The sequence below is a fragment of the Ammospiza caudacuta genome, chromosome 16, assembly GCF_027887145.1.
Source record: "Ammospiza caudacuta isolate bAmmCau1 chromosome 16, bAmmCau1.pri, whole genome shotgun sequence".
In the NCBI taxonomy this organism is placed as follows: domain Eukaryota; kingdom Metazoa; phylum Chordata; class Aves; order Passeriformes; family Passerellidae; genus Ammospiza; species Ammospiza caudacuta.
In genome coordinates, this window is record NC_080608.1 from 4,730,703 (window position 1) to 4,747,054 (window position 16,352).

A 16,352-nucleotide genomic window follows, 5' to 3' on the forward strand; every position below is an offset into this window, starting at 1 on the left:
TGACTCCGTGTTTCAGAAGGCTTGATTTATTATTTTATGATATATATTACATTAAAACTATACTAAAAGAATAGAAGAAAAGATTTCATCAGAAGGCTGGCTAAGAATAGAAAAAGAAAGAATGATAACAAAGGCTTGTGACTCAGACTCTCTGTCTGAGCCAGCTGACTGTGATTGGCCATTAATTAGAAACAACCAACACGGACCAATCACAGATGCACCTGTTGCATTCCACAGCAGCAGATAACCATTGTTTACATTTTGTTCCTGAGGCCTCTCAGCTTCTCAGGAGGAAAAATCCTAAAGAAAAGAGTTTTCATAAAAGATGTCTGTGACACTCTTGCTCCAAGCAGCCAGTGCCAGGTGAGGCCACCTGCCCAAGCCCCAGAGACACCCCAGGGTGCTCCTTCCTGTGGCACAGGAGGGTGGCATTACAGATTCACTGCTGGAGGACAGAGTTAGGACTTGGAATAGCAACTTTTTTTGAGAGAAACCTCCAACATTAAAAAAAAATTAACATAAATCTAATTTTCTGCAGTTATCACCAATCTCAGATTAATTCTGCAGCATGACCAAACTGCTGCAAGGCCTCACACTAGTATGTTAAATATGTCCCAGTGCATGCCCTGAATGTGATTTCCAGACACTGAGGGCTTCTGGAGGAGGGTGCAGATAAGGGTGTGCAGGCAGGCAGCTGCCCAAAGAGCAATCTGTGGGCACAGACACATGCAGGGCCCCAAGTTTGCTTTCGCTTGTTGAGTCTTTTCACTCTTTTTCTGTCCTCTCACCCTCAGGTGTGTCAGCTTTCGATCTGCACCAGCAAGGAGCTGGGTCTGGAGCCTGGCCATGAGAGCCCTGCAGGCAGAGCCCAGGGCAGGGGGGCTCTGCAGGGGCTGCAGGGGGGTTCCCTCCTGTCCCACAGCCAGAGGGCTTGACAGGCTTTGGCACCGCTTCTCTCCTTCCCCGAGCTCTGTGGGTACTCCTGGAAATGAAGTGCATTGGCTTCTCCACCTCCTGAAGGCAGAAGTGACTTTTTCCCATTTATCCCAGTCCCCTGTTGGTTGGGAATGCAGCACAGGCTCCCAGGGCTGGGTGCAGTGCCCCAGAGCTGGCATGTGCCAGTGCCAGGGAGCTCTGCACTGCCAGCAGTGAGGAAAGAGCCTCCCCACTGCTCTGGGCCCTGCTGCAGAGCTGCCCCGTCAGCATCAGGGAGTCTGTCTGTCCACACTCCCAGGGTTTGATGGCTGCTGCACAGCTGCCCCACTCAGCATCAGCCATCTGCAGGGAGTCTGTCTGTCTGTCCACACCCTGGGGTGAGATCCCTGCTGAGGGCTGCACTGCTCTCCCAAGGAGAGGAGCTGGAGCCTGGCAGTGCCCTGGGTGCCCATCCCAGCACCCCAAATGTCCCTGGGTCCTGCAGTGGGGCTGGGCTGGGTGCACCTGCATTCTCCAGCATCCCAATGCCAAGGGAATCACAGAATCACAGAATTTCTAGGTTGAAGAGACCTTTAAGATCATAGAATCCAACCCATGTTCTAACACCTCAACTAGATCACGGCACCAAGTGCCACATCCAGTCTTTTTTTAAACACATTGAGGGATGGTGACTCCACCACCTCCCTGGGTAGATGATTCCAGTATTTGACCACTCTTTCTGTGAAAAACTTCCTCCTTAATTCTAGCCTGTATCTCCCTTGGTGCAGCTTGAGACTGTGTCCTCTTGTTCTGTCTGGGAAGGCAAGCACAGACCCAGATCCTGGGGTGCAGAGCTTGTCCAGCTCAGGGAAAGAGAAATTCCTCCCTGGGGCCTTTGCTGGAAGCAGCTGGAGGTGAGGATTGGGATGGTTCTGCCCCAGGGCTGCATTTTCCATTTGAGGGGCTGTGATGATGGACGCCCTGTTAGGGAAGATGAAACACGAAAGCCTTATAAATATGATTGCCTGGCAAAAGATTTTGAGAATATAGAAACTGTAAGTGAGATTGAAATGAAAGCAAGCTTTGAGATACCTCAGTTACTCAACAATGGGAAAACAACGGCATGGCTGGCTGAAGGTGATCCCCTTTTGATGGAACAACACCCTCTGCCTGCAGACAGGTCCAAGGGTCCAAGCAGACCCTGCCAGCTTGGCAGAAGGGGCCCAAAGAGGAGTTTTTAGGGTTTAAAATGTAACACAGTATGGGAATGTAATGATTCTTACAGGCAGTATGTAAATGCTGTGGGATTTGTATCTTGTACTAGATTGGTTAGTGAGAATCAGAATATTCAACACAGAAGATTTATTGTATTGTAACGGGAACCTCACTCTCTTGCTTCTTGCGTTTTCCTCTCTTACCCCTTTTACTCTCTTACCCCTCTTATTCTCTTACCCTCTCGCCCTCTCCCCCTCTCTCCCCCTCTCTTCTCTCAGCCTGCTCTGAGCTGTGTTTGGCAGCTCCCAGCAGGGCCCTGCACCCCGGCCCTTTGCAATAAACCCCAAGTTCCTGACCTGGCTGCAGAGATCTCTGTCATCTCCATCCCGACTGTCCTGCCTCCCTGACACTCCTACAATGCCCCAAGGAGGAAAACCCCCCCAGCCATCCTGCCCCAAGGAAAGTGCACAGGGGAGGAGCTGCCCAGTGCCTGCCTGAGGTGTCAGGCTCACCATCCACCCCTGTGAGTCAATGGACATTGTTTCTTTTGGGAGATGACAGAGCCTGGGACCCCTCTGCACAGACAGGGAGATGCACTGGGGGCCAGCAGGGTGTGAACAGGACCCAAGTGTGGGATCCCAAAACTGCTGGGCCTTTCAAGGCAAGCCCTGAGTGCACCCCAAGGTCTGGGATCCACCCTCAGCCTGCCCTGGAGTCCCCACAGCAGCTGGCACAGGAGGGATGTGCTGCTGCCAGGAGCAGGGAGCACACCATGTCCAGGGAGGAGAGGTCAGGTCTCTTCCTGTTTAGATGTTTGCAAAAAAATGCTGAAGCATTTGAGTGGAAAAATGACTGAGGGAACCATCCAAATTAGGAAACAGGAAATGCTGCACTGGAATAAATAGAATTTTGACAGCTGAAAGGAGAGGCAAGTGGTTGCCAGGGAGGGCTGGTGGGGAGGCTCAGCAGCCCAGGGACAGGTTCTCGATGGGACACTCGTACCCAGCAGTGCCATGCCAGGTGCCATAGCCAGAGCCACTGGCTGTCTCACACCTCAGGCTCTCCCAACACAGTGCCAGCAGCCAGCAAGATGTATCCTTCAAGTGGAGAACTCCTCATGTTTCCAGCAGTGGATATACTGAAAGCTAAGGCACTAAAATGAGAATTTTATGGAGTTTAAATAGCATCAGATTTCCCTGTGCCAGGTTACCTGTGTGCAACTAGCTGCTCAAACCTAATGCCAGCCCTGCTCTTGACTCTCCCTCTCCTTCAGCAGATCACTGAGGCTCCCCAAGCCCCTTTACAGCCAGATTTGAGTTGATGTGATGCTGCTTCTGAGTCTGTGCAATTACTCAGCTACTCCTGTATCTGATTGCAAGTTATATTCCCTCAGGGCTGTGCTTCAGTTCTGCCCAGTGATTTGCTGTGTCACCTTGAGCACCACATTAAATATACTTTCAATATTCAAAGGAATTTTGCTCGTTTTTGCCCATGATCATGCTCTCCAAATTCCTACTCTGCTCCCAACTTTCCAAGCAGAGTCTGTCTGTTATTTATTGCAAAATTTAAGGACAGGAGCTAACCTAAAACACAAAAGAGATCTGGGGGCTTATGTTCCATTCAAATTCACCTCAAGCAAGTTTCAATGGAGCTTGAAGAGCCTAAGAAATGTAGAGAGCTCTGAAAATGTCACCCCAACTGTACCTGCAGGCTCTGACATCCACAGACACCTGAATCATTCACTGAGCTCCCCTTGCTGCTCCAGCCCATGGCTGCAGAGCATTGAATATGCACATATTGAATGGCTGCTGTGCTGTGGGTGGAGAACACCTCAAAGTGAAAGCTGCTGTGCATTCCAATGTGCTCTCCAAAGCTCAGACAGCTCTGTTCCACCCCTGGCTGCTGGGCACAGCTTGGAGGGGCTGGGGGTGCTTTCATCCTGCAGGAGCAATCTGTGGGCGCAGACACACGCAGGGGCCCAAGTTTGCTTTCACTTGTTGGGGTTTTTCACTCTCTAGGGGCTGCAGGGGGGTTCCCTCCCTGTCCCACAGCCACAGGGCTTGAGAGAGGCTTTGGCACCACTTCTCTCCTTCCCTGAGCTCTGTGGATGCTCCTGGACATGAAGAGCACAGGAGGGGTGGGCTGTGGGATCAAGGAATGGTGTCTGTCTGTCTGCAGAGAGCAGAGAAGTGTGGGCAGAGCTTATCCTGCCCCTGACTCATAGTTCAAGGTTTGGAGAGTTTTCTCTTTTGCATGTTTGTATGAGGAGCAACTGTGGTTTTCTCTTTGCCTTTGCTGGAAGATGGCTGTGAAATAGCATGGTCAAGGAGCAAAGCTGCTTTCTGAATATTTTAAGAACTTTTGCCTCAGTTTTCTGTGAATGTTGATTAGGAGTAAATGAGGCTTGGAAAAACAGCCAGTGTGGATTTACCCTGGGACCATTCTGGGAATGAGCACACAAAAATAACCCTTTCCTAAAAATGTTCTTTCCAGCCCCACCCTTCAGGAATGATCTTCCCTGCAATGACCCCAGCCTGGAGAGCACTGGCAGAGCAGGGATGAGCTTCAGCTCTGGTTCACACTGAGCAGCTCCTTTTTACAGGGCAAACAGCTCCCTGGAGCCAGGGGAGGTTTGCTGAGGGCCAACATAGCAGGGTCTGGCTGTCTGTCACCCCCATGGTCTGGGGACAGGACAGCAGTGACAGCAGCAAGAGCAGGACCTGCTCCCCTCCTGCTGTTCCTCTCTGTTCCTGCAGTGCAAGGAGGTTAGAGGAGCTGTAGGTGATGTCAGCACACCTGTACCCAGAGCTGTGCAAGTCAGTTCTTGGAATCTGTAAAGTGCTTTGTGCTCCTTGTCTTGTGTAACAACACTGAAATAATGTGGTGTGTAATTTCTGCACATGCTCCAGCTTCCACACACAAGCCTGAAACCACTGAAACAGTCACCCAACATCAGTGATGGACCTGAATGCTTGAAACAAGTAAAGCTACAGACTTCAGCTGTGCTCTGATTATTTTCTTTGAATTTGCTTCCTTTCCACTGCTTTTTTTATACTGAGACATAAATAATCTTAAATTCCAGATCACCCATGGGTCCAAAATTTAGCTGTAACAGGGACTTCTGCCAACTTCTACAAAAGGATTTTGCTAACATGAAAGAAGATAACTCATAGATAATAAACACTCCTCCTGACCCATGTTATCCTTTTGCATTTAAGGTCAACTATCTCTGAAAGGGGGGGGGGGGGGGGTAAAAAAAAGATAAAGGAGATGCAGAGAGTCAGCTGCAACAACAAATGAAACCCCTGCATGAAGGTCCTCCTACCAGGGCTGTTCACAGCTGCCACTACATTTTTTCCTTGGTCTGAATAATGTAAATACTGGGATGGGGAGTGCTTTTCTTTACACTGGTGTAAATCTGGGCTGGAGCTCCCTGGCCATGCACACTCTTCACCCCTGGCAGCCCTGCCCTGGGGTGAGGGACCTGCTCCTCAGAGGAGCTCACCAGCCTTTGATGCTGTGTTCAATAAAGGGCTAAATTCCTCTTGTCTCTTGAAATAAACTTGCAAACCCCTTGACCTTCCTGAGCTGGAAGAATATGTTTACAGATTGTTTAATTCCATTTGTCTTCCTGAGTGTGGCTGAGGAAGGGGGAGCTGTGCTGTGTGAGCAGCCTCTTTTGATAGCAGAGACAAGCCACTGATGAATCCCATCATTTTGAAGGGCACAGCCATTCCCATTACTTTTTGGAAGGAAGGAATTATTTACTGGAATCCCCTGTAATTTTGTTTTATATAAAGTTCATGAGGCAGCAGTGTAATCTTTTGTGTTTTATCTGTTCTCACAACATCTTTAACTGGTGCTTGTGGACTTCTAGAAAAATACTGGGAGGTAATTCAGCAGCAGCAGCTCTTTCTTAGTGTTTAGATATTTACACCATCTAAACACATCTCCCTTACACTCTGATTGCCACCTGAAGTCAGGGCAGCCAGGAGAAACAAAGTTTATCAGAGGGCAGGAGGCAAAGCACAAGGATGGGAGGTTACTGACATGCCTAAATTAAAGAGTAGAGCTTTATTTAAAGGCTGTGTAAGCTGGAAAAAAGCTCTTTAAGACAGAAACCATCTTTTTTCCAAGGCCTGGGAGGCAGTGGGAGGCCTCATGGGTGTCATCACCAGGTACTTGTAATAATGTCACTATTTCCAGAAGTCTTGGCACGAGCAGCACGGCAGGAGAGGAATTGTGAAGGGGAGCTGACTGAGGATAATGGATAGTAGGATGAAATTGAGAGGAAAAAACTTAATTGGAATTAACTAGCTGAGAAAAGCCTCTTGATCTGTCAGACAGTGAAATTGCCTCCCAGGAGCAATGGTACAGTCTCAACCACGTGGGCATTTAAAGCCAGTCTAATGTCTGTGATTCCCTGAGTTAACTGGAGTATCTCAATAATTGGAACTGACACAAAGATTTATCTCCTTTGATTGACTAGCTTTCATAGAGGCTCATCTCTTTGTGGTGCTGCACAGAGCTTTCAGGGCAGCTGTTTGCACTTAAACTGCCAGGAGCTGACAGTGTGGATCCATTTCAGCTCTTCAAATGTGTTCTTTGAAAAAACACTCAAATGGCTGGAATAGACAGTGCTAATCAGTCTGCAGGAAAATGGAGCAGCCTCACCTGGGGCTCACGGCTATCAATCTCCCCGTGCCAGGCTTTGGCCATCCTGCAGCAGCACAGACATTGAGGTGCATTACTGCCAAATGCCCAATCAGCCTGAAAAATTGGGCTGATTTGGCCGAGGCAATGAAAGGAAAAGGTGTTTTGCCAAATGTATAAAAACAAATGGTTGGTATTTCAGCGGTTACAGAACAGTGGGATTAATCACACTGAGATGATGGAAATTCTCTCCCATGCTCATTTTTCCTCATTTCAGCAGAGACAGTGTGGGGCTGGCCTGAAGGGTGAGGTCCTGGAAGGGCTTTTGTAATTTGGATTAGCCCATTAATTCCCCTGATGTATGACCTTGTGCATATCTCCTCTCTCACTTTGCCTGCTGTAGGTTTAGACCCACAAAAAAGCCTCTGGCCTGGCTGAGATCTGGGTTCCCACTTTGTTTGTAGAGGCAGCATGTTGGGAAGGGTGTTTGGAGTCCTTTCACTCCTCTCCTAGTGACAGACACAAGGATGGTGTCTTCTCTGCAAAAGATATTTAGATCTTACTGAGATGGGCTTGTAGTATGCAAAATAGCAGGTCAAGATGTTTTACAGAAAGTGAGAAATTGCTTTTCTGCAGGGCAAAACTCACAGGTGTTTATGTGTGCTGGCATCCTAACACTGACAGGAAAATGCGCTTTTTTCTTGGTCCTTCTAAAGCCTTTTACACAGGGAATGCAAACTTGACTTGTCACCTTGCCCATGTAGTTGATATGCACCTTGTTCCTTCCTAACCTAACTCTGCTCCAGCCCATGACATTCCTCCCGAGTAATGCTGGGGATACTTGCCAAGCAGAGGAAATGCTTGTGTGTTTGCTACCAGTCTGACTTAGCACCTTTAGCCACCACTGCTTTGAGAAGAAGGTGAAGATTTGCAGTGTGCTTCATACTCACTGCTTTGAGAAGGTGAAGATTCCTCCCAAGTCATGCTGGGGACAGCAGAGCTCTTCAGAGGAACACCTTCCCCTGTACTGAGGTCCTTTCTGGAGTGTGTAGGTAGAACCTGGGGCACCAAAATGCCTCTTCTGCAATGGAGAGGTACAGCACATTGGAAATCAGAATTTATGGAGCTCCCAAGGTGAGGATTTACCAACCAGGGATAACCACATCAGGCTGGGCACAAGAGAGGAACGAGCTGCTGCTGCCAGGGATGAAATCCACTTGTCCTGTTTGCTGAAGCAGCTTCAGGTCCCAGCTTGTGGCTGTCCCTGCATGGCTGTGGGGCTGACTCAGAGCTGACTGCTCAGCTCACAGGAGCCTGGCCCGCACAGCAGCCTGCAGGCTATGCATTTCGGAGAGTTACACAACCTCAGGCTGCAGGTGAGGAGCCTGAGCAGCGCTGCTGCCTCTCTGCAGGTTTCCTTGCAGCCCCAGCCCAAAGACTCAGCTTCACTCTCCCTCCAGTCTGCCCCACCTGGAAAAATGAGATTTCCGAAATGCTTCACACTGAGTGAAGCCATTAAACCTTCCAGGTCACTAAACATTTCAGGTTCTCAGTGCTCACCTGGCCACAGCCACCACTGCCTAAACAACCTAGTTGGGGCAATTAAATATAAAATAAATTAAATGTGCCCATGTATAAATATAATGTAAATTAAATATGCCCATGCTTTTGCTGGAATACTGTCAGGTATATGAGGATAATATTCTGATTTACTTTTTAAGGGTAACTGGGTTTTCATCCCACTGGAACATTGTTTTTCAAACTACTCTTTCTTCTGCTATGAAAAGTTCAGATTAAATATATCTATATAAAGCCAAGGAGAAAAGAAACGGAAAATTTAAAGTAAAAATTAAGGAGGCAGTCGATAGTAAATGGTTATTTTAAGATGGGGGGAGGGGAGAAAAGAAAAGGAAAAGAAACTGAAAATTTTAAGTGAAAATGAAAGAGAGTTGATAGTAAATGGTTGTTTAAAGATGGGGGAGGAGAAAAGGAAGAGTAAAAGTATACTAAAGAAGTGGGCTTCAGGTAACACATGCAAAGCTAAAACTGATTGTCACCATTTATTACACTCTTCTATTAAGTTTCTTCATTCACTCTGTTGTTTTTAGAGTCTCCTCAGGAGATCCTCTGTTCTGCTGAGCTGGACTTTGTATGTGGGCTCTGGGGTTATCAAATAAAATCCTTTTCTCAGAGAGCAAACCCCTTGCAGCCCAGAAGGGCCCCCTGAAGCAGCTGGGGCTGGCAGGGTGTGACACAGAGCCCTTGAGCTGACCCCCATGGACCAAATCCAGCGTTGGTGGCCACCAGAGTGTCCTGGGGAGGGCCCTGCTGTTCAAACGTGCCATGGTGGGAGCCAGGAGCATCCTCTCTCTTTGCTGACCTCTTTATTCTGCCCCACCATTCCCAGGCTGCTTTTCCACACCTGCTCTCCTTCAAAAAGTCCTTGAAGAGCACTGGCCTGAAACTGCCGGCTCATCTTACAAGCCACAAATCCTGCTGCTTCTCATGTTGTGCAAGAGTGCAAACAAATATTAGTTGTAAAATTATTCAGTCTTTATGAAACCCAGCTAGACCATTTGGCTTTTAATGGCATCAGCCCCAAATTACACGTCTGGACTAGACACAGAGCAGAGATTAATTTCCTTTAATTTGTTCCAGAGTAACTCACAATTTAATTTAAGTGAGCAGTTCCTTGTTCTCTTATTCTGGAATGATGGATTGTGAAATGCACTCCTTTAAATTAATCCAGACACTTGATTTTTGTCAGCAGAGTAATCTTTCTCAGCGGTATGCTAAGTATGCTTTTAAAAGGTATGGTGAATATGAATGATATGCACTTTGTTGATGATTTAAGTGTTTACACTTTCCAAACCTTGCAGAAAAAACAAATATGGCTTAGCTGCATTTTGTTTTATAACCTTTCAGAAGTGATCATTCAAATAACATCAAAAGGACTTAAATGGATTTCTAAATTTGATGGTACATGTGAGGGCAACTCCCCTCTCATCAGAGATTTTGAAATGGGGCTGAGCAAAGCTTGGACTATTTCTGATTGCAGGGCTTCCATAGATCATCCAGAAAGATTTCTATTGGAGCCATTAATGGTAAAATATTTCATGTGGGTGCTGTCACTGCTTACGCTGGCTTGATGTTGCAACAGAGCAGTGTCCTTCCCTTTTTGTTTTCTTTCCCTTTTGCTCTTTTTATTTCTTAAAGATGAAGTGGGGCATCTGTGGAGAGGAGCAAAGATGCTGTGTATGAATATTTTCTTTTTCTATCCTGCCTCCTTTAGAAGAACTGCAAAAAGTTATAGAGCAGTTGAGTGAGTGGTGTTGATGTAAACCAACCCATCAGGTCCTGTCAGCCCAGGCACTCCCTCACTCTCCATTATCAGAGGTAAGGACTGTGTGAATGCCGCAAACTGCACAGCATTCCTGTGTCCAGCTGGAACCTGACGGCCATAGTTATTCTTGAATGTGGGGAGACAAGGCAAAGCCTCCTGTCATAGAAATATGTGCCAGTGCTTTGTGGGCAAAGGTAAATGTCCCTAAACTTAGCACACATGAACTGCAGCACACACCTACCCATGCATTTCTGGAGGGTTTGCACCCACAGAAAAGGGCACATCCAGCCTCTGGCCTGGCTGAGATCTGGGTTCCCACTTTGTATGTATTGGCAACATGTTGGGAAGGGTGTTTGGAATCTCTTCACTTCTCTGCCAGTGACAGACACAAGGATGGTGTCTTCTCTGCAAAAGAAGATCTTACTGAGACGGGTAGATCTTACTGAGACGGGTATGTAGTATGCAAAATATTAGATGAATATGTTTTACAGAAAGTGAGAAATTGCTTTTCTGCAGGGCACAACTCACAGGTGTTTACATGTGCTGGCATCCTAATATTGACAGGAAAATTTGGTTTTTTCTTGGTCCTTTTAAAGCCTTTTACATAGGGAATGCAAATTTGTTGCAGGGGATAGACTATAAGAAAAAGAAAGATAGTGCAGAAAGTAATCTTACCCCTAAGGAGTTGCAGCTGGGCCAATTATCAAAGATTGGGAACAGGCCTGACTTTAACAGGCCACAGCTGTGAGCAATGAGACGAAGATGCTATAAAAGAGTGGGATGGTGTTGAGATGGGAGCTGGAGTCAGTGGCTGCTTTGTGAAGAAGAAAGAGTCAGTGCTCTGAGGAGCTGCCTATGAGGAACACCAAGAAGGTATGGAGCTTTTGTCATGAGGAGACAACAGTATGGAACCCCTGCAATAAGATGACAACAAATTTGTCAGCTCCGTGTCCTCTGATAACCTACTGGCACCAAGCTTTCTCCAGTCACAGGCAAGGACTGAGTGCTGCTGAAATCTGAAGTGAGCCAAAGCACATCAATGTCTTTTGATGTGGAGTGCTTTTATGAACAGGTTTTATTGGTTTGGGTGCTTCAGTGTCAGTATTTCTATTTTGAACATCTTAGCAGCAATCTTCTTCAAATTTAGAATGTGTGAAATACTCTTCTGGTGAGTTCTGAAAGTCTGTTGTAGCCAGATATAACAGCGGTAAAATAACCAACACAAAGGCTTTCACGTCTTAAAACCAAGCTTTACTGGCCTTGCTCTTTTTTCAAAGCAGAAATTGATTATTAAATTGGTTTGCAGTATTGCCTGGGTAGTGGATGCCTTTACACCCATTACCTGATAGTGGAGATGTTATGGAAAATACAGCCACATATCCTAAATGTGCATTAAATTAGGACTAAAATCCACCTGGCTTTTGTCTTCACACTGCTGTGTGACAGGAGCACTGGCTGCGTTAGTCTCCAGACTGTCAGCTCCATGTCCACCTACACAGCCAAGCCATCCAAGGAAAAAATGTTAGGCTCCATAAAGGGTTGTGTTGTGCCTGGACAATGAGAATTGATGCCAGTCTACCTGTGATGGGAGGCTGCATCCAGCTTTGCTCCAGTCTTAGGCAAGGACTGAGTGCTGCTGAAATTTGAAGTGAAGTTGCTCTCTCTCAGAACCAGCAAAGCTTTGTTAGCGAGAATGGGTGCTGCCAGCCTTTATCAGGACCAGCAAAGCTTTGTTAGCCAGAATGGTGCTGCCAGCTCCTCCAGGAGAGGATCTGCGAGCGGCCGAGGGACGTCACAGATATGAAAGGACCAAAAATTGGATATTGATGTCTTCAGCAGTGCCTTTGAGCTCTTTGTTATCCCCCAAATGAAATCACAAGTAAACCAGCACCAGGGCTGGGTGTCTGAGGCAGTCCCAGAGCGCATTCCCAGCGTGTCTGACCAGCCCTCTCACTGGGTGCTGAAAGCTCTGCGCCGCTTGCCAGGGCTGTGCACAGTGTGAGCTGCAGGCCACTCCACAGCTCAGCACTGCTGCAGGGCTCTGCTCAAAGTGGGCCAGCCAGCTCGGGTACTCTTGACATTCCTGGATGTCTTCTAAACATGTAATGCTGATAGAAATGTTGTTTAAATATTTGTGAGTTATTTAAAAATAGTGCGTCAAATGAGCAGCCTGGTGACGCCCGACAGATCTCTGGCTCGAGGAGTGCCTCGCTGGGGAAGGGGAGGTCAGCACCAGTTATGTACACAAGTCAGGCTCTGACGAGAGACACTCTGCACCCATGGCACACATTTCATCATATTTACCCTGCTGAAGCCCCCCTGAAGCCCTGAGCAGGGAGGGCAGTGTGCTCAGGGCCTGCAGTCAGTCCGGAGCTCTGGTCCCCATGGCTGGGGCAGGAGGGGCTGCCCCACCTGGGGTTTGGCCATGCCCTGGTTCCCAGCAGCTGGCACAGCTGGGTGTGGAAGCAGAAATGCTTTCTGGGACCTGAGGACAGGAAAAATGTGCCAGCATCCCATCCCATTCTGAGCTGGTTAGGTTCTCTAGATAGTAGAGAGAGTATTGTCTCCCCTGCTTGGTGCCCTTTTGTGTACTTAGAGAACTAAATTTTAGGAAGGGGGAGTGAATTTTCCATCCAGCCATGAATGAAGTTTTTCAGTATTTTCTTCTCAGTATAATACTGAGAATATACTGAAAGACTTCAGTAGACAGAGCATTTTAGGTCAGTACAGGTGGGTGCTGGAAAGAGGGGAAATCAATTCCTGTGATAGACAAGACAGCTGGACATTGTCTATTTATTATGTTAAATATTTATCTCCAGAGCTCTAATATACTCCTAAAATATTTTAAAAGCTGGTTTTATATGTCAACTTTATTCTCATCTTTCAGTAAACAATTACCATGCAGAGAATAAAACGAGCTCCCAGGCATTGCTGAGATACACTGTGGTCTATTAAGGAGGCTAAGCCTACTATAGCTTATGAATCTGCTTTTATGTTGCCTTTAAATTGATTTGACATTCCAGGCCTATTGTAAAAATGAGATACATGATTAAAGCAGCACTGTCATCTTTCCAAGGTATTTCCACTTTTCAGAGCTGCTGCAAAGGAAATTATTTTTAAAGCACTCAGAATATTGACCTGTTCCTTGGCTCTGGTCACAATCCATGGAAGGGCTGCAAGGGGAGCTCCTCTGTAGCTCCCTGACTAGACAGCACATCTTGTACACTCAGAAAATGGATTTGAAAGTTGCTACTGCAATTTTATACTTTGCCTTACAGATACTGATCTGCAGTTTCCTTTTCTTTTTATTCTTTCCCCTCCTCATTGGTTGCTTTATTCTTGCTCCCTTTGACATCATCTTCTCATTGAAAGTGCTGGAGTAAAAAGCCAAGTATGTGCTGCTTTTCAGATGAAAATGCTACATATATTTATGGAATCTGTTGAGGCTATTTATCAAAATCTTTTGGTTGTTATTTCTCCCAAACAACCATTGCATTTTGAGAAGTTTACCATTGGCTAATGTTAGTGATTCAAATGAAAATTTTAAGCATCTGTCATAGAAATGAGCACATATAAAAACCCACAGGAATAGAAAAGAGATATTTTCTCAAAGATTCCAAGGAATTATTTGCTGATGATAAATTTGAGCCAGGAGATCAAGTGTATCATAAAATAATTTATTTGGCTCAAATTGACCACCGTTACTTTTTCTTTTTCTGTTATTGTCACACTCCTGGAAACAGATTGGTTAATGCTTGACAAATACCTCTGAAAACAGTTTCAGCTTATGGGGAGATGCAAACTGGACAGCGTCATTGTGGTGTTTGCTGCTCATAACAAAGAGCAAAACTGCAGGTAAGATCTTTTGGTCTCCAATTATTCATCTGGACAAAATTATGGCTTTGCAAATAATGAAGCAAGGATGTGACCATGGCCAAACTGTGGAGCACTCAAGCCAGTATTAGTTACATCTTTTTAATCATTATTTTATCAAAATCCTGATTACCTTTCAGGTTTTACTATTCTATAATTCAATTTCACCAATAAATTGCCAAAATTTCCAAAGTTTATACATTCTAGTGCTTCTTAGACACACAAGTCACCATACATTGCTCTTTGCTAATAAAACCCTCCATGTTCTTTTGCCTCCCATTGCTCACACTGATGGCAATGCCACACCACTGGTAATAACTCAGGACCCAAGCTCTGACATTCAGATTTCTTTATTTCTCTGGCACCTATTCAGCTCAAAAGCAAGGAGTTCTTGGAAACACTCACAAGCATACCTGTTCTCAGGGGATTTCCAGGTCTGACTGCAGGCACAGATAGAGAAACTCAGGACAATCTTTGAGATGGCACTTGCCTGTTGCTGCTTCCTGAGCTGTTAACACAGGTTGTTAGAAACAGAAACTATATTTTCATGTGCAAAATCAATCTGATAAAATTAGGAGGTACTGGCTTTGGCTGATGGGCAAAAAATGGACCTGCCCAGCTGTTTTGATTTGTTGCTGGAATGAGCATCCACTGGGCCTTTGAAGAATGCCCTGTCCAACCACTTTGCTGAGATATAATGAAGATAGGAAGAAAGATAAGCACAAAGTAGTGTTCTGCTGTTCTGGTCAGGAAGAAACCACTGTTTTTCAAGAGCCATGACTGAAAGAGGATGCAGGTTTGGACACAGATCCCATCTCGCTCAGTCTTGGTCCCCCAGCAGTGTCACAGCAGTGTCTGATCTCCAGGGGAAGGGCTGAGCTGTCTGTCCCTCTCTGTGCCACATCACCCCTCAGCCAGGGATGCTGCACACTGCAGTCTCTTGAGGAATTTCCCTCTGTGACACTGTTTCCCTGCAAACCAAACTCAAACCCTGGTGAAATGGTGGAGCTGCACCAGGGAGGGCTCCTGTTTATGCCAAGGCATTTGGCTCACACTGCCCTTGCTGGAGAAGGGAACAGCTCAGGGTGGGTTGGTGAACAACTCCACACCTGATCAGGGGGATAGAGCAGCACAGAAGGGGTTCCTGTTGGTTATTGTATGAAAAGAGTTTTATTTCTCAAGTGTTGTTCTAGAATGGATCACCCATTCATGCCTGGTAAGACATATAATGGGCAGTCTGGCTTTATTTAAACATCTGAAAATGTCCTGGTGAGTTTGTTCTCTATGAGCTGCTGAACTGACAGTCCCTCTGAGCAGGAATGAGGTCCCCAGGTGTGCCCAGCCTGCAGAACCCTTCCAGGAGACAGAGAACATCACTGACTGCAGGTTGTGTCTCAGGGCTGAGACACAGGTGAGCTGTTTCTGTCCCCAGCTTCTCCCTCCATGTAAATATCCCTGTTGGACAGCAGCAGTGAGGGCTGGTGGAACTCCCATCCAGGGCACCACCAGCTGGCTGTGGAACAAGGCTTTGTGAATCCAAATCTGTGTGTGGGAGCAGTTGAAAGAAGATGCTTTTCTTTTCCATACAGTTCCATACATATTATGTAGAGGAACTTCACACATTTTGTGATGTTCTGCCTGCTCCCATGTGTTTGTCTGGCTCTCCCACATCATGTAATGTTTTTGGCAATGACCACCAGTGTCCAAGGCAGGACACTGTGTTCACTGATGCCTGGGACACGTGCTGGTTATGTGAGGACTCACTCTTTTGGATTTGTTCCTCACATGAAAACTCTCAAGAGTTTTCTTCTAAGGAACATTAGTCTCAAAAATTTACTCTGGAGAGTAGCAGATTCTAGCTGGACTGCTTTGCTTGAAAAAACATTTTGTCATGTCTGAAATTATGTTTCTTTGATTAAAAAACAAGCATTACTGACAGTGCTTCTGTGTGGTGCACAGCGGTGAGAGTCATCTATTCCCAAATATCTCTGGTCCAAATACAAGCAGGTGCACTCTAAAAGCTTCCTCAGGACCATTTCAGCAGCATTCATTCCTCTATGAAGAGCCTGCTCTTGCTGGAGCATAAATAAACCAAGACCAAGTTCTGTTATGATCCTAGAAATGCATTTAAACAACAGAGATGACAAAACCCTTTAGTGAAAATACTGGGAGTAGGAAATGTAAGAGATTACAAGCAACATTTTCTTTTTTTCTGCAACCTAGGCAGAACTGTTTTTTTCAGCTTGGGCAGTCAGATGTTGACTTTAACTCAAACTTTTTCTGCAGTGTGCCTTCAGTCCAGTTATATTTATGCAAATCGTGGACTAGATTTTGGAAGAAGGAACTGGAAGAA